This window comes from Sus scrofa, chromosome 4 (assembly GCF_054392235.1).
Source record: "Sus scrofa isolate SSC_HxYL_T2T_F1_AM1 chromosome 4, Sscrofa_HxYL_maternal_Yorkshire_Landrace_v2.0, whole genome shotgun sequence".
In the NCBI taxonomy this organism is placed as follows: Eukaryota; Metazoa; Chordata; class Mammalia; order Artiodactyla; family Suidae; genus Sus; species Sus scrofa.
This window is the reverse complement of record NC_139386.1, coordinates 42,880,687-42,904,267: the sequence shown is the minus strand read 5'-3', so window position 1 is coordinate 42,904,267 and position 23,581 is coordinate 42,880,687. Positions and strand designations below refer to the sequence as shown.

At 41.2% G+C, this 23,581-nt stretch overlaps 1 long non-coding RNA gene across 1 annotated transcript; it reads right to left on the bottom strand.

Annotated features, from left to right (window-relative positions):
* Window positions 1-1,230: 1,230 nt before the first annotated feature.
* LOC146403790 (uncharacterized) lies at window positions 1,231-13,561 on the bottom strand. Its single transcript, XR_014843653.1, has 3 exons — window positions 13,455-13,561; window positions 12,216-12,327; window positions 1,231-1,361 (listed from the first exon to the last, which is right to left on the bottom strand). It is a non-coding gene; the product is annotated as an uncharacterized LOC146403790 (long non-coding RNA).
* Between the last annotated feature and the right edge of the window lie 10,020 nt (window positions 13,562-23,581).

Genomic DNA, 23,581 nt, shown 5'->3' with positions numbered 1-23,581 from the left:
ACAGTTATTATTACAAATGCAATACATGACTGTGGCCCGAGGATAAACAAATGACCCAGGGGATGGAGACTAGGAACAGGGCCACAGATAAATAATCACTTGATTTATGACAAGGGTGACATGCAGTGGGGTGAGGAAAGGTCAGCTGACTATCACAACAGAAAAAAAATGAATCTTCACGCTTATGTCACTTACGCAAAAATCAGTTTCAAGTAGATGGTAGATCTAAATGTGAAAGGTTAAATGATAAAAGCTTCTGGAAGACAGCATTGGAGAGTATGTTCATGACATTGGTGTAGGCTGAGATTTCTTAGGTAAGACCCAAAAAAGACCAACCATAAAGGAAAACATCAGTAAGTTGGACTTCACAATTTACATTAAATTTTCTTTTTTGTTTAATTGTAATCAATTGTTATTTCCCCAATACATTTTGTTTTCTACTGTACAGCATGGTGACCCAGTTACACATACATGTATACATTCTTTTTTCTCCCATTATCATGCTCCATCATAAGTGACTAGACATAGTTCCCAATGCTACACAGCAGGATCTCATTGCTAATCCATTCTACATTAAATTTTCAATTACACATATTTACATTAAATATATACAATTTACATTGAAATTATGAACTCTGTCAAATGATACCATTATGAGAATGAGAAAAATAATTTTTAATTATTTTATAATTAAGTTTAATTATAGATTTTAATAATTTATTATATTTTATTACATAAAATATAATTTTAAAAAATTTTCTGACAAAGCACTTCCATCCAGAGTAAAGTACTCATCAAATCAGGAAGGAAAAGACAGACAACTCAATGGGAAAACAGCCAAAAAACTAAAGTATCCAGCTCTCCAAAAAAGGTTTCCATATGACTGACAAGCACAGTGAAAAGTGCTCTACCTTAGCATGAGAATGCAAAATAAAATCAAGATACCATCCACTACCAAACCACCAAAATGGCTAAAACCTAAAATAGCAAGTGTTGGTAACGAAGTGGAGCAAGTGACTTTTTTTTCTATGTTTATTATATAAAGAGAGGGGGAATTAGTCTTAACTGACTGTACTGTTTTCAAGCATATCAAAATTGTGCAGCCCGACGTCTTTGCCCTGTTTGAAGCCACCATAACAGCAGATGGCGGTAGAGCGCACTCAGAATTCCCGGGGAAAGCCGCTCCTGGCGCTGTGCTCCCTGGGCTGTAGGGCTTGGGGACCCCGCTCCCTCCAGCTGCACTTCACGACTTTGTCACCGCTCCTCACCTCTACTGTCCCTCCCACTACTACAACTCGGCCGCTAGAGAGTACTTGACATGTAAAGCTGCGGTTTTTCAGCCCGGATTTGGGAGCGGAATGCTGGAAAAAGGGAGAAAAATCACAAAATAGGTCATGCCTAAGTGGGAAATAAAGAGCTAATTAAAAATATAATGATTATGGAATCCCCTTTACTTCATTTTAATAAAGTACACATTTACATTAAAATCTTTAAAAAAATGTATCCAGGGTACGTATTTTCTCTTTTATAAATACTATCTCTCCAAATGGGACTTTGTATATTTTCTTTATATGCTATGATATATCAGGATGTAAAACAGGACATACTATAGTGTATGTTAATACTATATGTTATTAATGTGGCAACGTTAAACCTTCAGCAAAAGACATATAGTTTAAAAACCATAAAGCCCATTTGCTTCTCTTAAGCTTCTCTTAGAGTTTATTTTATTGCAAAAGTGAGGATTCTATATTAAAATTACAAGGGATGTTTTCAACATGTGTAAGTGTATTTACACATGTGTATGGGTTTCCCCCATATTGTAACACAATATTTGTACTTCTTGATGCTATTATGATATTAATTTTCTAGTCTCTATCTCATATTTATTCTTTTACTTGATGGAAGCAGAAAAAAAATAATCATCCAAAGCCTGACTGTGCTGTGGACAGCCTGTCACTGAGCCTGGTCTCTGCTGATCTGATCATCTTTAACTTGCACCTGTTTCCTTTCCTTTCCTTTGAGAGTGACTAATGGAATTGACATAGTGAACCAATGCTTACTAAAACAACATCCTAGTAACTGTGAACTTACAAACAACTTTCTTATATATATCTTCAAATTATAAATCCATTTTTAAATGACACAGCAAATATAACCAAGATTTTTGACCAAAGATTTGTGTCTCCCTCTTAGTCCCCCCACCAATCAATCACTTTGGATACGTGCACAGCACTGTGCAACAGAAAAGTAAGTTCCGGAGTTCCTGTTGTGACTCAGCAGAAATGAATCTGACTAGTGTCCATGAGGATGCAGGTTCAATCCCTGGCCTTGCTCAGTGGGTTAAGGATCTGGCATTGCCATGAGCTGTGGTGCAGCTACAGCTCTGATTCAACCCCTAGCCTGGGAACCTTCCATGTGTCACTGGTGCAGCCCTAAACAGCCAAAAAAAAAAAAAAAAAAGACAAAGAAAATAGAAAAGGAAGTTCCCTGGGTAGCAGGTGGCACTACTAACATTCATCATTAAGAGAAAAATCAGGTCTGTTTTGATTACTCTCTTATTCCAATTGTCTGGCATTGCACTGCAAAAATAATAGCAAATGTTTGAAGGAATGAGAATGAATGAATGAACAAATGAACAGATTCTGGTCAGGATTATTGTCTATTATCATGAAGACTGGAGGTGATCTTGTAATGTCATTGCAAGCTGCTTCTATGGAACATAATCAATTTGCGAATATTTATTCAGTGCGTACACATGCCAGGTCTGCACTAGGTGCTAAGGATATGAGACCTCTATCTTTATGGAGCTTATAGTTGAACAAAAAAGACAGAATAACAAATGAGTGCAAGTGTAGTAAGAATTCTATTAGTTTCCTGTGGCTGCTGTAACAAATTACCACAATGTATTGGCTTAAAACCACACAAAATTATTGTTTCACAGCTTTGGACAGACGTCTGAAATGGGTCACATGAGGCTAAAACAAAGTTGTTGGCAGGGCTGTGTTCCTTCCGGAGACTCTTGGGGACACACCACTGTCTTATCTTTTCCAGCTTCTAGCCATCTGCATTCCTTGGCTCTTGGCACCTTCCTCTTTTGTCAGGGCCAGCAGCGTAGCATTCTCAAATTTCTCTCAGACTCTGAATCTCCTTGTCTTTCTCTCTCAAGGACTCCTGTGATCATACTGGGCCACCAGAAAATCCCCATCTCGAGGCCCTTAACTTGATGATATTTACCAACTCCTTTTAACCATGTCAGGTTTAGTATTCACAGATTCTGGGGATTAGGATGTGACTATCCTTTTTTTAAAATTATTATTACTCAATTTTATTACATCTCCTTTATCCATTTTATTCTTTTTTTATAGCATTTTTTACTACTCAATTACATTTATAGTTGTATAACAATCATCACAACCCAATTTTATAGGATTTCCATCCTAAACCCTCAGAGCATCCCCACCTCCCAGTCTCTCATTTGGAAGCCATAAGTTTTTCAAAGTCTGTGAGTCAGTATCTGTTCTGCAAAGAAGTTCATTCTGTCCTTTTTTCAGATTCCACATGTTGGTGTCTCATTGTCTGACTGACTTCCCACTTAGGATAATTTCTAGGTCCATCCATATTGTTAAAAATGCTGATATTTCATTCTTTTTAATGGCTGAGTAATATTCCATTGTGTATATGTACCACCTCTTCTTGATCTACTCCTCTGTTGATGGACATTTAGGTTGTTTCCATGTCCTGGCTATTGTATGTAGTGCTGCAATGAATATTGGAGTACATGTGTCTTTTCAAGTCATGGTTTTCTCTGGATAAATGTCCAGGAGTGGTATTGAAGGATCAAATGGTAGTTCTATTTTTAGTTTTCTGAGGAATCTCCAGACTGTTTTCCACAGAGGTTGCACCAAGTTACAATCCCACCAACAGTGTCATAGGGTTCCTTTTTCTCCACACCCTCTTCAGCACTTATTGTTTGTAGACTTTTTGATGATGGCCATTCTGGCTGGTGTAAGGTGGTACCTCATAGTGTTTTGATTTGCATTTCTCTAATAATGAGTGATGTTGAACATCTTTTCATGAGTTTTTTGGCCATCTGTATGAGGACGTGACTATCTTTTGAAGGGAGCATTATTCTGCCTACCACAAGCACTTAAAAAAAAATCTATAGGATACAAGAAGATAAAACTTAAAATACCTAAAATAATTTGAGTAGACTGGTAAGGACTGTTTGGGGAGGGATATATTTTCTAAGACATAAAGGATGGGCAGAAGTCAGCTAGAATGATGGGGTGGGAATGAGGGTCAAGATTTCCAGAGAGAAGGAACACGTGCAAAGGCCCTGAGGTATGAGAAACTCCATTTATAAGGGGTCAGGTTTGGTCAATTGCCAGAACTGGCCAACAATGGATTTGTTTAGAGTTGAGCATATAGTTTGTTTCAAAGCAAGAAAAAACTAAGATCTGGATTCCATCTACTTCATATTTTTGCCCTTTCCCATTGCAGCAACCAGAGCAAGATTTCATTCTGTATAGCTAGCTAAATGTGGTTTCATCCACTGAACAGTTCTCATTTTCTGGAGCCTTCCTCAAAGTTATCATCACACCCAACTTCGAAGGACTGTTACCTAAATGGGAGAAAGACTAAACTCAGAACACAAAGCCAAAGCCAAAGCCAAAGCCAAGGTCCCCATTCTATTTGGGGTGGTTTGCTCCTTGCTGGGGATTGGCTATTATCCTGATCATGTTTTCATGTTGGCACTTTTCTTTTGCAGCCTCTTTGCATTGTGAGGAGCTGAAGGACAGAAGTGACACAGCAGGACAAAACAGCTGTTAGTAGACTAGGGCATTTAAAAAATAGTTTTAAAATAAATCATAGAGCTCTTTTTTTCCCTTGTGTCACTCGTGAACTTTTCTCAAGCCAGCTCTGATTGGGAGTAATTGTAGCCAGTGTTTGCATGGCATTTCGATTCCCAATATTTTAATAACTGTTATTCCATGTACCCTTTGCAGCGGCCTCATAGCATATTAGCACAGCCATGCCAGCTGCCAGGAAGATTCATTACTTTGACATTTTCAATACGTCTGGAACTTACTAGACCACTGTTGCTTTAACCTACAGAGGGTAAAGGGTTATGAGATCTGATGACCAAACCAGAACTTCAAACCCATTTCTCTTATTATGACCTCTCTCTTTGGTTATTATAAAGCTGCAGGAAAAGCCCTCATCTAACCCTTTTTTTTTTCCCCTCAGTGCTTAGCATCAAGAGGCAGCATAGAATTGTAGCAAAGAGCAAAAGCTTTGAATACTAAGACCTGGATCTGAACTCCCCACTTCTGTTTCCTTTGTGTGTGATCATAAGCAGACTCTTCAACCTCTTTGAGTCTGTTCTTCATCTGCAAAACTGGATGATAACTGTCTTGAGAGGGTCATTTTAAGGATTGAAGGAGATGATAGATGTAAAGTTGTTAGTACATTGCCTGGAAGAGTACACAGCTCATTTCTTCTTGCACATGAAAGAAATGAGTTCAGAGGTTGGATAGATACATATTTAATAGGCAGATCTTGGAAAGGATGTGAGACTGGAAGTAAAAAGTTTAGAGTTTAGTCCTATCTCTGTTGGTGACTAGACCTTGACTAAACCAGTTATGCTCTCCCAGCTTCTATTCCATTATCTGAAGTCCCAGTGATCTATCTCTAGGGCCTCCTCTAACTCCAAGATCCACAATTGATAACTTTCTCCATGTAAAATGCCAAATGAAGATAATCAATATTCATATTGAGCCCATTTGCCCTTGGACAAGTCATTTAACCTAAAATTTAGTTTTACTTTTTTTTTTTTTTTTTTTGTCATTTTAAGGCCATCCCCACAGCATATGGAGGTTCCCAGGCTAGGGGTTGAATCGGAACTGTAGCTAGGGGCCTACAACACAGTCACAGCAACAGCAACACCAGATCCAAGCCATGTCTGTGACCTACACCACAGCTCATGGCAATGATGGATTCTTAACCCACTGAGCGAGGCCAGGGATCAAACCTGCATCCTCATGGATACTAGTCAGATTTGTTTCTGCTGAGCCACAATGGGAACTCCCTAGTTTTATATATTTTAAAATGGTAGATAATAACCTTGAGAGGGCATGTGGGCAGGATTTATATGGAGCACATAAGTTTAAACTCAGACAATGTATGTGAAAAATATTAATGGCCTTGACACTGGAACCCAATGTCTAACATGGAGTATGCCACCACAAAGCCCTAAATTCCTACCCCAAATAAATCAGCCTGGGGAATAACATCAATAGCTGTCTATGGAATATCCATTTTCCCCTTCTTCTTTACTATGGAACACTGGTTTCATTAGGGATGGAATATGCTCAGCTTCCATGGTGTAGGTGGCCATGTTTCATGGTGGCCAATAAGAGATTAGCAGAAGTCCATTAGATAGTGATTTGGAGAAGCTATGGATTTTCAAATTAAAATGGATTAACTGAGCTAGCACACTTTTGCCCTTCCCCTCTTCCTGCCTGGAATGTGGTCATGATACCTGGAGATGAAGAAGATATCTTGACATAAGAGGATATGAGGATGCAGGATATGAGAATATGAGGATGCAAAGCAGGGGAGCACACTGGGTCTTGAGCAGTTGTGTCAGTATCTATTACATGAAGCCTAATGCAGTCCTGACTGATACATATTCCTAACAACTCCTTCCCAGTCAATCCACACTAATTAAACCATAGTAGGAATTCCACTTGATACCCTCCAAAATGTCATACCTCTAAGAGTGCATATGACCATTGGCAACCCAATCAATACTCAGTGACACAGTGGGGAACCCTCCCCTTATACCTTCCTCTTTGCTCTTCTAAATATGCTATTCAGTGAGTTCCTGTTGTGGCTCAATGGTAATGAACCCAACTAGTATCCATGAAGATGCGGGTTTGATCCCTGGCCCTGCTCAGTGGGAATCAACTGAGCAGTTATCATGAGGATTCCACGTTGTCGTGAGCTGTGGCATAGGTTGCAGACATAGCTCAGATCTGGCGTTGCTCCAATTCAACCCCTAGCCTGGGAACTTGAATTAAAGGAATCTTGGATTAATTGACTTACTTCTAGCAGCATTGCTTAATTCAGGGACATTTAACAAGAGAAAAGAAAGCATTAGCTCAAACTTTCTTGAATAATCCCCTGAAGGCTTATACCTACTGTTGCAAACATAACATTATTAATTGTTTAATTTTTATTATAACTAACATTTAATATTAAATTGGCTACACTAGTTGTTTTTACAGCTATTCACTTTATAACATACTGGAGTCTCATAAAATTTTGTGTGTATTATAGTTATGTCTGTTTTAGAGAACTTGAGAATAATATTACAGTTTTAAGTGATTATGCAAGTTTATACTTTATTTTCATGACATGTGGTTGGTTGCATTTATGGTTTATGAAATTCTGAGTTCTTGGTCAGGATGCTACTATGTTGTAATAATTTTCCTAGGGGGGAAAATAGGTTCTATTTTGAAGATTCCACTTTATGATGCAGTTTCAAGGAATGCGTGCATTCTACTTAAGAACAGACAATAAGCATACTTTTCTTCTTCCTGTAAGAATTGTGCGCCTAAGTCCCTGCTGGACAGGAAAAGCTCTCTCACTCAAGCCTCCCCTCAAAATCATGACAATTCCATTATCTGTTCTGTATATAACTTTTCAGTAACTGTCTCCATTCACTTCCCAAGTATACACACTTGCTGCGGTAGCTCAGCTTCTGTTCACTAAGCGTATTCCTCGTCCTCCCTTGTCTGTCACAAGGGCTCTTCCTCCTGTGACTGCATAGGTGCTGGCTGGTTGGCCTCTCAGTCCTCCTAAGGGTTTCCAGGAGAAATGCAATCACACAGAGCAGTGTGTGTGCATGCGTGTGTGTGTGTGTGTGTGTGTGTGTGTGTGTGTGTGTGTGTGTGTGTATGCTTTAACTTTCTGAAGATGCAGAGGGCCCCAATCATGGCACAGCACCCAACATCTCTCTCAATTTGTCCTTCTCCATTTCTTCCTCTCCCCACTCTCCACCCTAATTCACGGAGCTCCTTGTAGACAAACCCCCACTGCAGACTCAGCTTTTTTCCTCAGGCAACAATGGCATTTTCCTCAGGAACACAATCTTTCTGCAGGAGGGATGCTTGCATCAGTGGCTAACAGAATTTCCCCCCATCTTGTTCTACTTAACAATCATCACACACAAAAGGCATTAACTCACATATTTTCATGAATAACCAAAGAAAGTTCTGGCTCACAGAATGGTCTCATGATCTAGTACTTTAAACTTTGTTTTTACAAGTGCAGTTAGAGTACAGACAGGTTTGGAGCTTTCTTTTGTTTGTGGTGGTCATGGAAGCTAACAGCTGTGGAAATGGAATGTTCCCTGCCATCCCAGAAAATGAACATTGCCTGAGGCCAGCAAGCCCTGCAGCCTCCTTGGCATTGCAACCTGAGGGGAAGTCAGGATGGAGAAAAACAAGAAACACTTTGTGCTCTGGATACGGGTCCTAAATAGTTAAGATGCATATCTAAGGAATCATTTCCATGTGTCCAGACTCCTGCATCTTCCTAAAGCACTAAAATCATTAACTTGACATGTCTGTTTTTTTGTGATTAGCAGTAATCTTTTGATGTTTGACTACACTTTTTTTCCTTCAGCAAAAACTCCTACATATCTGGCTCCTCCCTTATCTCTCTGGAGCAGTTTCTCAGCCCTGTCTGAGAGGTTGTTTCCCAGCCCATAGTCCTCAGTTAAGTCCCTGAATGAAATTTAACTCGCAACTTATAGGTTGTGCACTTTTCCTCAGTCAACACAGAGCAAAAAAGAATAAAAACAGACCCTTGAGATCCAAGCCACATCTTGTATATTTATTTCTGTGATAGTCACATGTTAAGTGTTCCTAGTTTTACACACGCTGAATGGAGGCATATATATAGCATCTGAAACTAAACTCAATCATTTAAATGAAAACACCTCAGTGGCAAGTAAGGGGAGATGGCCCTTGGGGGTGAATCAGACACTTCTGTGTGCTTCTGTGTGTGAACAGGTGCACATACTTTAGTGTGTGGCGTCAGTCACATCAGAGGATCAGTATGTATGGAAGATGTGTTAGCTTCTGGTCTTCAAGTCACTGACTTTGATTGGTTCTGCTGAAGCCTTGCTCCTCATGTCACTTCCTCCTCCACAGTTCTTGCTTCTATCACTTCACTGCTATGGGAACCCCACCCCTCTTCCATCTTTCCTTGAAGTACTATTTGTGGGACTTCAAGACCTCTTCAAGGAGATAAAACCCAAAAAGCCTCTGGCCAACATACTACCCAAAGTGATACCAGAAAGGTGATACCGGAATCTGGGTTCTTGTTCATGGCAGCTGAAGAATGAACTCCGTGAACATACAGGCAGCAAGCAAGCAAAGTCTTTCTTACAGGAAAGCAGATAGCTCCCAGGGCTGCTGGGAGAGGGGGAGAAGAGCCCACTTTCTCTATTGTCTTATAGGGGTTTTTATCCCTTAAAGATGGTGGTGGGTATCAAAGTGGGGTCCAGAAAGATGTGGTTTTCTCCCATTGGCCTTGTTCAATTATCCATATCAGTCCTTGTCCAATAGAGTCTTAGGGGTGGAAATGTCCTGTAGGTCTCATAGTTTCTTTGTCCTTTTCTTCCCATAAACTGAGTCACAGGGGATTAGAGATTACTGTACATCTGGGCATAGGTACACTCCCTATAGTAAACAAGGCCTGTGGGGATGTTATTCCCTGGAGCCCTTAAGCCGCAAATGTTAATCAATGGCCATATCAAAGAATGCATTGAATCCCATGCTCCTACACTGACTACCTGAGTTAATATTCTGACTCAAAAGCAATCTACAGATTTATTGCAATCCCTATCAAGTTACCCATGACATTTTTCACACAACTAGAATAAACAACCCAAAAATTTATACAGAACCACAAAAGAAGATTGCCAAAGCAATTCTGAGGAACAAAAACCAAGCAGAAGGCATAACTCTCCCAGAATTCAGGCAATATTACAAAGCTACAGTCATCAAAACAGTGTGGTACTGGTACCAAAACAGACATTCAGACCAATGGAATAGAATAAAGAACCCAGAAATAAATCCAGACACCTATGGTCAATTAACCTTCAACAAAGGAGGCAAGAACATAAAATGGGAAAAAGAAAGTCTATTCAGCAAGCATTGCTGGGAAACCTGGACAGCTGCATGCAAATCAATGAAACTAGAACACACCCTCACACCATGCACAAAAATAAACTCAAAATGGCTTAAAGACTTACATATAAGACAAGACACCATCAAACTCCTGGAAAAGAACATAGGCAAAACATTCTCTGACATCAATCTTACAAATGTTTTCTCAGGTCAGTCTCCCAAAGCAATAGAAATAAAAGCAAAAATGAACCAATGGGACCTAATCAAACGGACAAGCTTTTGCACAGCAAAGGAAACCATAAAAAAAGAAGACAACTTACAGAATGGGAGAAAATAGTTTCAAATGATGCAACTGACAAGGGCTTAATCTCTAAAATGTACAAACAAGTCATACAACTCAACAGCAAAAAAGCCAATGACCCAAAGGAAAAATGAGCAAAAGACCTGAATAGACATTTCTCCAAGGAAGATATACAAATGGCCAACAAGCACATGAAAAAAATTCTCAACATCCCTGGTTATTAGAGAAAGGCAAATCAAAACTACCTCACACAAGTCAGAATGGCCATCATTAATAAGTCCACAAATAACAAATGTTGGAGGGGGTGTGGAGAAAAGGGAACTCTCCAGAAAAGGAATTAAATTGGTACAACCACTATGGAAAACAGTATGGAGGTACCTTAGAAAAGTATACATACATACTATACATATGATCCAGCAATCCCACTCTTGCTGGATCATATTTATCCAGACAAAACTTTCCTTGAAATGGCACATGCACCCATATGTTCATTGCAGCACTATTCACAATAGCCAAGACATGGAAACAACCTAAATGTCAATTGACAGAGGAATGGATTAAGAAGATGTGATATATTTATATACAATAGAATACTACCCAGTCATAAAAAGGAACAAAATAATGCTATTTGCTGCAACATGGATGGAACTAGAGACTCTCATACTAAGTGAGGTAAGTCAGAAAGAGAAAGACAAATACCATATGATATTACTTCTATCTGGAATCTAATAAATGGCACAAATGAACGTTTCCATAGAAAAGAAACTCATGGACTTGGAGAACAGACTTGTGGTTGCCAAGGGGGAGGGAGAGGGAGTGGGATGGATTGGGAATTTGGGGTTAATAGATGCAAACTATTGCCTTTGGAACAGATAAGTAATGAGCTCTTACTGTATAGCATTGGGAACTATATCTAGTCACTTATGATGGAGCATGATAATATGAGAAAAAAGAATGTATATGTGTATGTGTGACTGGGTCACCTTGCTGTACAGCTGAAAATTGACAGAACACTGTAAAACAGCTATAATGGAAAAAATAAAAATCATTATAAAAAAATAAAAAATTTACTTCAAATTAAGAAAAAAAAAGCCTCTGGCCAAGATAAGAATTGCCAGGCCCTTATCATCCCACCTGAGCAACGTGGCCTACTTCTCCTTGCCCCCTACTAGGAAAGATATATGTGGCCCATTCCTCACACCACCCCTATAAGGGAAATATATGCCCCCAACCAACCAGAAATGTATGGGAAGATCCCATCATTCCCCAAAAAATCTGCAAGTCGGCAGGTGTATGGTAAGACCTCTCCACTCTCCTTTGTCTCTGGGCTATAAAGACACATATGACCATGAGCCCAGGATTGACTCTCCCTGACCAGCAGGAAGTCAGTCCACTGTGTTGACAGTGTTTCTTGCCTCAATATACTTGTCTTTTCTTCATCCTGCTCTGAGCCTGGAAAATTCTTTTTTCCAACATCACACAGACAACAACAGTACTTACACTAGACAACTGTATGTGCTAATGTTTTGCCGAAGGTCTGGAATAACAGAGGAGAGGCTACAGCATAGCACAGATCAAAAAACCTGTAGATTATTAGCATCCAAAGAGTGTTCCATCTGTAGTATGATCCTAGGAAGCTGTCAAGTTTTACCATGAGGAAAAGAAGTCCCCCAATTAGACTTTGGTGGACCTTAGCAATATTAGCTTACCTCCTTCACTTGTGGATCAGAAAACTGAAGCCCCAGGGAGTTCTGTTTTAGACTCAAGGCATCCTCAATAGAGAGCTGGGATCAAAGGCTCTTCAGGACACCCACTGCTGGTCTGATAATCGTTTAAATAGAGATAAGATATAATTCAAGTTGTTTACCTTGCTTGTTGAGTACAACCAATGTGGTCTGAAATCTGATAAATATGACTTATGGTTTTAAATTATATGCAAATGATGTTTTTAGACATGCAAAAATATGTGCATATAAAGTAGTCATACAGGTGAAATTTCCTATCTGCCAGTAGAAAAATTTATGTCAGGCTGTCAAAAGATAAATAGAGCTTCCTTTAGTGCTGCTCAGATTACAATTCAAATTGTTATAGAAAATTAAGAGTAAAATCTCATGGGGCCTTGAGTCCCATCCAGGCCTCAGTTTTGAGTCTGAGTTTTTCCCACTGCCTGTATCTCTTTCACCTCATTAGGATGCCTGGAGACTTCTGACCTTTAAGACACTGCTCTCTATCTCCAATCATACTTTTGCTTTTATTTTTTTTGCTGCATCCATGACATATGGAAGTTTCCAAGCAAGGGATCAAACTCATGCCACAGCAGGGACAACACCAGATCCTGCTAAGCCATCAGGAAACTCCCAAATCACACTTCTTAGGCATATAAATATTTTTTTCTGACCACAAAAGTGATATATATTTCTTACATGTTAAGTAATAAATATTATACTTTCTTCCACAATGTCATTATATGCTGTACATTATTTCGTAGCGTATACATTACTTTTGTAGCCTACTTTTTTAAAAAACTACATGGAATAAGCATATTCACATGTAATTAAATATTCTTCAGAAATTGATTTTAATGACATCATTACTTTAAAAATGTTTTCCTCTTAAGATGGAACATCCTAGGATTAACCCCATTTACAAATCCCTTGAATTACTCACAAGGATCTTTGAGAGGTCACTCAGGGTCAAGTCCAAACATTCCTTAACAGGGTTTCATGGTCTGCCCTAGTTTGCTTCTCCAGCTTCTTCTCGTCTCCTTGCTCTGTCTGCATTCAAACTCTAAGCACCAGAGACTCCAGACTAGGTTCTCAGAATGACCTTGTTGGTCACCCAGCCAATGTACCTATCTGTTCTCCCACCTTTCTGCCTCCTTAAGGCCTTCCAACCCATGATGGCTTCTTTCTGCAAGGCCTCCCCCCCATATTTCAGCTAAATCTTACCTTATCTTTCAGCTCTCAGCTTGGACTTCCTCCTCAAGCAGCTTGCCCTGAGCCCCATGTTCAGGTCAGCACCCCTTCCCTTCATCCCCACAGCATCCTCACTTCCCCTTCCACAGCATTGCTCCTGGTGTTGACTTAACCTGTTTTCCTGCTTGCCTCCTCAGAAGGACTGAGACTTCTGTCAGAACAGGGAACATCTCAATTCATCTTGTTCACAAAATTGCATCTCCGGCACTGCCAACAGAACGCAGCACATATTATTTATTTATTAGCTTCTTTTTAAAGTTATATAACCCCTCACGAGAATGAAGCCTCCATGATGCATAGGAGCAGTGTCTATCCTATTTGCATCTGCATCTAACCCCCATGCCTAGAATTCTGTTGATCCCTTAAAGGGAACCATGTCATCTTTTTTGCTGCATCTGTGACTGTACGTATACAATACATGACACGTGTGTTGATGTTTTTTACAGAAATGAAATGACTGCACTTTTTTGGTCACCTGCATTTTTCAATCGGCTACATATTGTGCATACCATTTCACGCTAGTAAATACGGACAGGCAGCAGAAAATACCACCCCAAAATATGCTGCTTTGGTATATTGACTGTTTCCATGGGTAGGACCTGGAAAAGCAGCTAATGCAGGGAGAGGCTTTCTCTGAACTCCCTTTATCTGCCTAAAGACAGATCCTCCAAAAGGAACTCAATTGTGATAAGTCCCCTCCCTGAGAGTTTCATCAACCGGGGAAGATTGCCTCTTACTGCAGGGGAGGAGACCAGCGGAGCTTTGTCACAGACAATCGTACCTCCCATCTGCTCTTCAAAGCGCCCAGTCATCTCTCCCAAAAACCATTTACTCTCTGTGAAGAGGGCTACATCCCCTTCCCCTTTCTCTAATAAAATAGTATTTAAGTCTGAATTCGAAGCACCACCTCAAGGAGTCACTCATTTTCCCTGGGTATCTACCATGCGTACATGACGTATACATGTTAATAAAATTCGGTTTGTTTTTCTCTCATGAATCTGTCTTTATTACAGGGGTCACAGCTAAGAACTTGGAAGAGTAGAGGGAAAGTTATTTTTCCTTCCCTAAAATATAGTCTTCTATAAAATTTTCCTCAATCTATCTTCCATTTTTGGACCTTTTGGTTATTTTTCATTTTCAACTCAATTATGTTCTAACCGGTTGGAAGAGCAGAGTCCATGAGCGGCAGGAAATGTCTAGGTGGTGCATATACACGTGGTGACCAGAAGGTGGCAAAAGAGAGCGCTTTCCTTTTCCAGTCAGTCATTTCGCTTTCCCGGAGCTCGCCCCCTCAGAGGGGGTGGGGGAGTGGCTCTGCTTAGGTCTCCTCTCTTGCCCTCCCTTCTCGCGCTTTTACCTCTCTGCATCTCCTGGCTCCCTTTCTTCATCCAGGTTCTTCTCGTTCAGACCTCTGGTTTAGATTTTTAGATGCACAGTTCCCTCTGGTTTGTCGCATAATGAAGCTGGGGAGGGGGGACAAGGAAAGTGCCCAACCTAACCCCCCACTCCCCACCCCCATACTCTGCAGGATCCAGTTGAAAGACTTGAGCCCCAGAAAGATGCGTTTGTGAGTTTGCCTACTGTGTATCTAGCCCACGGTTTTCACAGAACAGTTGCCTGAAAGATTTGTCCAACTTCTTGAAGAAATGGCATTTCAGCCATTTCACAGACATTTATTTCATTTTTCTTCCAGTCTCAATGCTGAGAACTCTTATTTAGCTAAAGCTTTGAATCTACCCTCGATCATTTCTTAAGGAGAAACTTCTAGAAGAATAGTTCTAGTTCAGAGTTTATAGGCTTTTTTTAAATATGCATTTTTAAGTGTGGTCATACATACTGTCAAATTATCCTCCATAAAGGTTGTACCAAATTACTTTCCTACCAGTGGTGTCTAATACTACTACAAGCATTGGAGATAATCATTATTTTTGCTAGGCAATTTGTGGTATCTCATAGCATTAATTTGCATTTCCCTAAAGTAAATATTTTTAAGTCACAGACAAAAATATTGTATCTCACTGTTGTATTAATTTGCATTTCTCTAAAACATGTAGAAATGCATATATGCATTTCTAAAACATACGTTTTAACATTTTAATAATTTCAAAGTGTATTTTTTTAGTAAATTGATAGAATGTTGAAATATATGTCTACTGCTCTGAGATTATTTGAGGCAAAGAGACACCAGGGTTTTTCATTGTATTTCAGAACTATAACACTATAGATAGTTGGCATTTAGAGGAAACTGATCATTTAGGCAACAACAAAGTTTACAGATTAAAAAAATTAAGGCTCAGTGATTTTTTTTTAAAAAAAAATGTATCCAACAAAAGCCATGACAGTTGATACAATCACAAAATGCGAATATTTTTCAGCTACAAAATTTGAAAAACTATAGTGTATTGCAATTTAATAAATATTTTGTAGCATGTACTTTTCATAAATTTGCTCAACAAGGTGCCACCAAAAAAAAAAAAAAAAAAAAAAGGGCACAAAGATAAGACTTCTTTCCAGGCATTTACGTACAGCTATGAGGGATTAATATCAACAAAGTGCTTGGCAAAAAGTAGAGTTGATTTTGAAAATGCTTAAAGTGAAGCATCATTACATAATGGGAAAAATAAGAAAAAACACTTTATAGGTAGAATGCTCGTTTTTTTTTTTTTTATTCTGTTGGGAATAAAACCCTCACACATAACCATAGTTATGATTACTTCCCACTGATCAGAACCTGGTGGTGTAAGAGGAATTTCAGAGGACTGAGTTCACTGTCAGATGCCTCTAGGTGGTCTTAAGAACTTATACAGCAGGAGTGCCGAGGATTCACAGCCACTTGTTTGGGAATGAATATAGTCTATTCAGTCAATAAGCACTCATTAAAGGTCTATTCTAAACCAGGTGCTGCGGAGGATCTACCAAGTTCAAAGGCAAGATCCCTCTGCCCTGCAAGAAAAACACCGTGATAAGAGTCCCCTTCGTCCCATCTGAACCATTTGCTGGACAGTCCCTGGGAGTTGTCAGCCTCAGAAAAGCTAGAAACTGGAGACAGACTGAAGTCAGATGCCAGAAAGGACACAAACCAGATGCCAAAGCTTTGCACCTAAGAGGAACTCAGGGCTGACACGGAGCTGAGATCAGCTAGCCATTAAACTGCCAGAGCTGGACAGCAGGCCTGGCAAGTCAGGAACAGGCAAGCCTAGAGAACGACTCTGACGTCAGAAGGGACAGCGGCGGCGAGTTGAGACAGATCAAAGGACACCTAAAGCAAGAACCCTGCGAGAGCTTGTGGGAAGAGGCCTCTGTGGTGGGGACTCTCTTCAAGACCTGGTGACCAGCCCAGGCAACGGTCCACCGCTGGTCTTCAGGGTCGTATAATGCAATGACGTGTCAAACGGTGGAGTTGAGTGCACAGTGGTGGGGGGTTTATCATCTGGGATATTGGGGGTTTCATGGAGGACATCACAGCGAGAGAGGGCTTGCTGGCAGGTGGAGGAGGAAGAGTAAATGGAGCAGGATGAGCTGGTGGTAAATCGGTACCCATAGCTGAGATTCACTGGGGACTTTCTGTGGGGGAAGCGGTGTGAGAAGCACTGCACCTGCACAATCTTACTTAAGCCCACGACAGCCTCGTGGGATAGACTCTATCATTAGCCTTGCTTCACACATCCAGAAGCCAAGGTTTAGAGAAGTTATGTAACTTATCCAAGGTTTTACACTAGACTGTGTGTTCTAACTCCAGAGCTAGAATGTTAACTGCTGAATTAATGATCAGTATTAACTACTAAAGCTTCTTGTGAAGTTCCTGGGTCAGGGATCGAACCCATGCCACAGTAGTGATCCCAGCCACTGCAGTGACAAAGCTGGATCCTCAACCCGCTGCACCACAAGACAACTCCTAGACTGAGCTGTTTTGGATGTGTTAAAAGATCTGGACTGTCTTTTGCCGGCAGCAGTAAGAAATTGAAGGTCTGGGTTTTTTTTGGTTTTGGTTTTCGTTTGTTTTTTGTCATTTTAGGGCCACACCCAAGGCACATGGAGGTTCCCAGGCTAGGGGTCGAATCGGAGCTGTAGCCGCCGGCCACAGCCAGAGCCACAGCAACACGGGATCCGAGCCTCATCTTCCACCCACATCACAGCTCACAGCAACTCTGGATCTTTAACCCACTGAGTGAGGCCACGGATCAAACCTGCAACCTCATGGTTCCTAGTCGGATTCATTAACCACTGCGCCATGATGGGAACTCCAGCAGTGAGAAATTGAAGGTCTTAAAGCCAAGGACTGCCATGTCTTTGGTGATATGGTTAATGTCATCTGCATAATCCTTGGGCTCTGTGACTTTCTGAGGATGCCTGATCAAGATGATTTTCTGAGGCTTCAGATTCCTGTTCTTTCTTTTTTTTTTTGTCTTTTTGCTATTTCTTGGGCCGCTCCCGCAGCATATGGAGGTTCCCAGGCTAGGGGTCAAATCGGAGCTGTAGCCACCGGCCTACGCCAGAGCCACAGCAACGAGGGATCCGAGCCGCATCTGCGACCTACACCACAGCTCACGGCAACGCCAGATCGTTAACCCACTGAGAAGGGCAGGGACCGAACCCTCAACCTCATGGTTCCTAGTTGGATTCATTAACCACTGCGCCACGACGGGAGCTCCAGATTCCTGTTCTAAATGAAGAATAACTAGTGTCTTCTTGCTGGAATGTTGTGAGACTTAATGTACACGAAAGGAGTGTTTTAACTGCCAAGCTAAAAAGAAATATTAACGATTATGATTTCTGCTGTAGTTCAGAAAAATCAGTGCAGCCAGGAGCAGAGCGATTTGAGAGCCACTGGGGACTACTGTTGTTGTGGCCCAGAGGAAGGAAGGTTGATGAGGTCCTGCACTGAGGCGGGGGCAGTGAGGATGGAGAGGAAGGACACAGTTAACGGATAATTAGGACATTCTTCAAAGTGGACTAGATGACTGGATACGGGGAGGGAAAGGAAAGGGGGTCAGGATGATTCAGAGTTTTCCGTTGAGTAATCAGGTGGAGGTGATGTCATTAATGCAGGAAGAGGGTAGTAGGCAGGATAATGCCTTCTATTTCAGGAATATTGTGAAGAGGTGGCTATGAGGCATCCATCCAGCAGCTGGAGGTGGTGAAGTAAAGTGGGACTGTGAGTGGGGGGCTCAGAAGAGAGGCGTGCTTCGAATCCAGACTTGGACAGCTTCTGGGATCTGTGTGACTTTGGGAGTAGGTGTCGGAGCTGGGTAGAACATGTCAGGCAATGCTGTTTAACCCTTTAAAGAGAAGAAATCTTCCCTGCTCAGGCACACAAATAAGTGCCCATGCAGAAACCCAATTTGCAGAATAGATCAAAATAAAGCTTTTCTGGTCCCATCTGGAGTAAGGTACCTGGAGCCCACTTCTTGAGGCAACCTCTACATGGGCTTCCCTGAGCCCACTTTGAGAATCACCAACTTAGAGCAAGAAGAGCAGGAGGAGGGTTAATTGCCATGTTGAGTCCAAAAGAAAGCAGCTTACACAAAATCAGATTGGAATTTTCATTTTTGGATTTTTTTTTTAAGGTACTCTAATTCTTTTGGAAGCCTCACCCGGTCATACACAGTACTAATCATTTTTCTGGCCTACCTGATGCCATGCCCACTGGAAGTCCCAGTGCCGTTTGAATAAAGGGAGTTGGCCGAAAGCCTGATGTAGTATCTATTTCCAAGTGCGTTTGGTTTTTCCTCATCAGAAGAGAGTTGTCATGTGGGTCATTAGAATCAAGATAACCGCATTTGTCACAATTATCCTGAGGCTCTCATGGGATTTCTAAATGAGATCAATGTTAACCATTTACTCAGTTGTTTAAAAAATGGTTATGCTAAGTATGAACTTGTAAGCTTTTTTTTTTTTTTTTTTTTTTTTGTCTTTTTAGGGCCACCCCCATGGCATATCGAGCTTCCCAGGCTAGGGATCGAATTGGAGCTGTAGCAGCTGGCCCACGCCACAGCCATAGCAACGTCGATTCAAACCACATCTTCGACCTACACCATAGCTCACGGCAATGCTGAATCCTTAACTCACTGAGTGAAGCCAGAGATTGAACCTGCGTCCTCACAGATAGTCCGATTCATTTCTGCTGAGCCATGAAGGGACCTCCTGAACTTGTAAGCTTTTTGAGAAGTAGAAAGGGTGGAACTTTTTCTCCTAATTCGATTAGTTGAGTCTGCTTATTATCTCAACTCTGTTAAGGCCTTAATCCCCAAATCCAATAAAAGTGATTTGGTCTGGTTATTCAATCAGAAAGACCTAACTACAGGATAAAGAAAGGCAGGAGGAACAAGGGAAAGAGGAGAGAAGGAGACAGAAAGAGGAAAGAAAGGACAATGGCTGATATATTGGTTGGTACTATGAGAAACAATAAAAAACTCTAAACTCTCAGTGATTTAACACAACGAAAGTGTATTTCTCAGTTACTCAAAGTAAGTTGGGCACCACAGGTATTTGTGGTTGGCACCTGGCCATTTGTCTAGTGACCCGGCCTCAGCATCCTCACCCGGATCCTCGGCCTTTTAGGGGTTGGTGTGGGGATCAGAGAGCGTGTCTATGGGTCAGGCCTGAAAAGTACATCCCTCTGTCCACATTCCACTGGCCAGAACCAGTCACGGGCCACGTGAACGTACCCCGGGGGGCTGGGACTGTAGGCTAGCTGTGCATTCAAAAGGTGGAGATACCCAGGCTGTACTACGGATGAGAAAGGGCGTATGCTCAGGTTTGGTGGAAACCAGGAAAAACAAACCTCTGGAAATTTTAGCTTGATTCTTCTTCTAGGAAAGTCCAAATCCAAAGGACTGAGACAAATGAATATTAAATAGCATCAACCCTGCCTTACATGTCAGCTAATTCCTAAGTGAATTAGCATGTCTTCTTCTTCTTTTTTTTTTTTTTTTTGTCTTTTTGCCATTTTCTTGGGCTGCTCCCGCGGCATATGGAGGTTTCCCAGGCTAGGAGTCAAATTGGAGCTGCAGCCACCGGCCTACACCAGAGCCACAGCAACGTGGGATCCGAGCCGTGTCTGCAACCTACACTACAGCTCACAGCAACGCCGGATCATTAACCCCCTGAGCAAGGCCAGGGATCGAACCTGCAACCTCATGGTTCCTAGTCGGATTCGTTAACCACTGCGCCATGACGGGAACTCCCATGTCTTCTTTTCTATTTTTTCGTTTTGGCCATGCCCGCAGCATGTGGAAGTTCCCGGGCCGGGGATGGAACCTGTATCACAGCAGTGACCTGAGCCACTGCAGTGACAGTACTGGATCCTCAACCTATTGCACCACTAGGGAACTCTGAATTACCATGTTTTCAAATGCAAAAAAGACAGTGTTTATCGCTTTTAGAGGTATGGCTCAATTCTTAAAACACTGTATTTCCAATAATGAAATAAGCTGTATGGGATGCAGCTTCTCATTGTTACATAAATTTTTCCTTTACAAACTTCTCCTAGAAACTTCTTCATACCCTTACCCAAAAAAGGCATTTTTAGAAAGCTAGACATGTACCCACTGAGTCATAGAATAATTGGAATTCTAACAGGAAGGTAACTGTAAAGCACTTCTTTAAAAAGGAGCACCATTCTGCTCTATTTAAACTCCACAAAGTAGGTGAGCGTTTTGTGGGTCGAGGTTTTCTAATACAGGGTGTTATGCAAGACGCAGCCCGGCTTTGAAGAATGCTGCAGCGTTGGCCTTTGTTCTTCTTGGCGCACCACGCACATGCCATTTGGTGACATCCCGAGGTCTGGGAGGCTGTGGGATTAGACCTTCTGAAATGACAGAAATGACAAGGTTATTCTACCTCATGTATAAGAAAAAGCTTTGATGATTCATAAAATTAAAGCCTTTTAGTTCCTGGCAGGGAAGATTTTCCAGCCAATGTGTTGAAAGGAAAGTGGCCGTATTATAACTTGCCCCCTGATAGAATCAAAGATCCCAGCTGGCTTTTTTTGCAAGAAGGACAGAACATTAGGCCAGCGTTGATTAGACAACTTTTAACAGCACAAAGCAGACAGACAGCTTGGCCTCTAAAAAGGAAACCGGGGGAGTGCCTGTATGTTCTCATGCTATGGCATAAAGCATAAAGGATTGTTCCAGCAAATGTTGCCTCGGCATGGAATCATGCTTGAGGAAACATACATCAGGCTTGTATCCCTCATAATTTGTCCCATGGCCCTGGTCCAGGCTACACAGGTTTGATAAGTCAATTTGACCTCAGAAAATAGACATTTGCTTTAGAAAGTGTGGTCTAATCAGACTGGACTTAGTTGAGAAGCCAACAGAATCTTCCATCCACTTATCTTCTGTTTTCATTCCATCCAGTGTTTTTGCTTTTTGTGCCTGGAGAGACCCCTTTGTAAATGTGTCCTGGTTTGTAATCAGCCTCAGAACTTGCTAACTGAATAATTCGTAAAGAGCTTTACAAATTAGACATTTTTCAAGTGCTGCTGGAGTTGCCCAGAGGCCTGGGGGTTAGGATCTGGTGCTTTCACTGCTGTGGCCCCAGGTTCAATCCCTGGTCTGGGAACTTCTGCAAGCTGCAGGTGGGGCCAGAAAAAAAAAAAAAAAGAAAAAAAAAAGTGGTGGGTCTTTCTTTTCTACTCCTTTATATACAATTCCTTCTATGCCTGAATTCTACTTTTAATGTGTTTCTAACCACTCTGATTAAATGGCTATTGCAGAGAAAGCAGCAAAATAACCACGGCTCCAATGATGCCTTTCATAGAGGATGTGGCCTTTGAGGCAGTTGTAGGTGCTGTGTGGACATGGAATTTATGATTAATAAAAGAATGATTTTTTCTAGAATTTATTATTTGACTCAAAGCCTCAACTTCATGACAATTATTTATTTCTTCATATCACTTGCTGTTCTTTTAAGGGAGAGAGCAAGTTTCAGGCTGAGCATATTCAGCAGGCAATTTTATCGAGCTCAAACTTACTAACACTTTTATTTTCGGTTCACATCTATGTAAAGCAAGTGAAACAGATTTTCTAGTTATCAAATGATAGAAATTTTTCTTTTAAAACAAATAGGTTACCTGCTGAAAAAGAAGTCCCTTTAAGGGAGAATATTGAACAATAGAGTAAGTGGTTTGTGAATGAGTCAAGACTGAAAAACACAGGTATAAGCTCTGGGAGCCAGAATACTTGAATCTCTGACTCTTGCCACTAGCAAGCTGTGTGACATGCGGTAAGTCAGTGAACCTCTCTGGGCCTCAACTTCCTTATCTATCAAAGGCTGAAATATAGCAATGCCTCTCAACTTTGCACATTAGACTCTCCTGAGACAGAGTTCCCATCGTGGCTCAGGGGAAAAGAATCTGACTTGCATCCATGACGATGCAGTTTTGATCCCTGGCCTTGCTCAGTGGATTCAGAAGCCATAAGCCATGGTGTAGTTTGCAGATATGGCTCAAATCTGGCATTGCTGTGGCTGTGGTATAGGCCAGCAGCTACAGCTCCAATTCGACCCCTAGCCTGGGAACCTCCATATATTGCAGGTGAGGCCCTAAAATGCAAAAAAAAAAAAAAAAAAAAAAAAAAGAATCTCCCAAAGTGCCTTAAGGACCGCCAGGGCTTGGGTCACTTCCCAAACCAGTTACATCAGAATCTCTCGGGGTGGGACGCAGGTATCAGGGTTTTGCAAAGCTCCCAGTGATTCCAGTGTGCATCTGAAGTTGAAAACCCCTGCACTAAATGATGGGCGAGTCCTCTGTAACTCTAAGTTTCGGTGATTCTAAAGTAAAGCAGAGGGTGATGGGAAAAATTGTATTGACACATTCATGAAATATTTCTCAGCATTTAATGTAACTGGTCAAACGGATCAGCTTGTTGCCACCATTTATAGATTTAGATATTCCTGTAGGTCCTGCGTGCATATTACAATTTGACACAGGAACTGTGCTGGGGAAACCTTGGTAAGGCAGATGTGGTCTCTTCTTCACAGAACTGACAATTTAGTGGATGAGGAGCTAAATAAACACACTACAGTGTTTCTTCTTCTTCTTTTTTTCTTTTTAGAGCTGTACCTGTGGCATATGGAGGTTCCCAGGCTAGGGG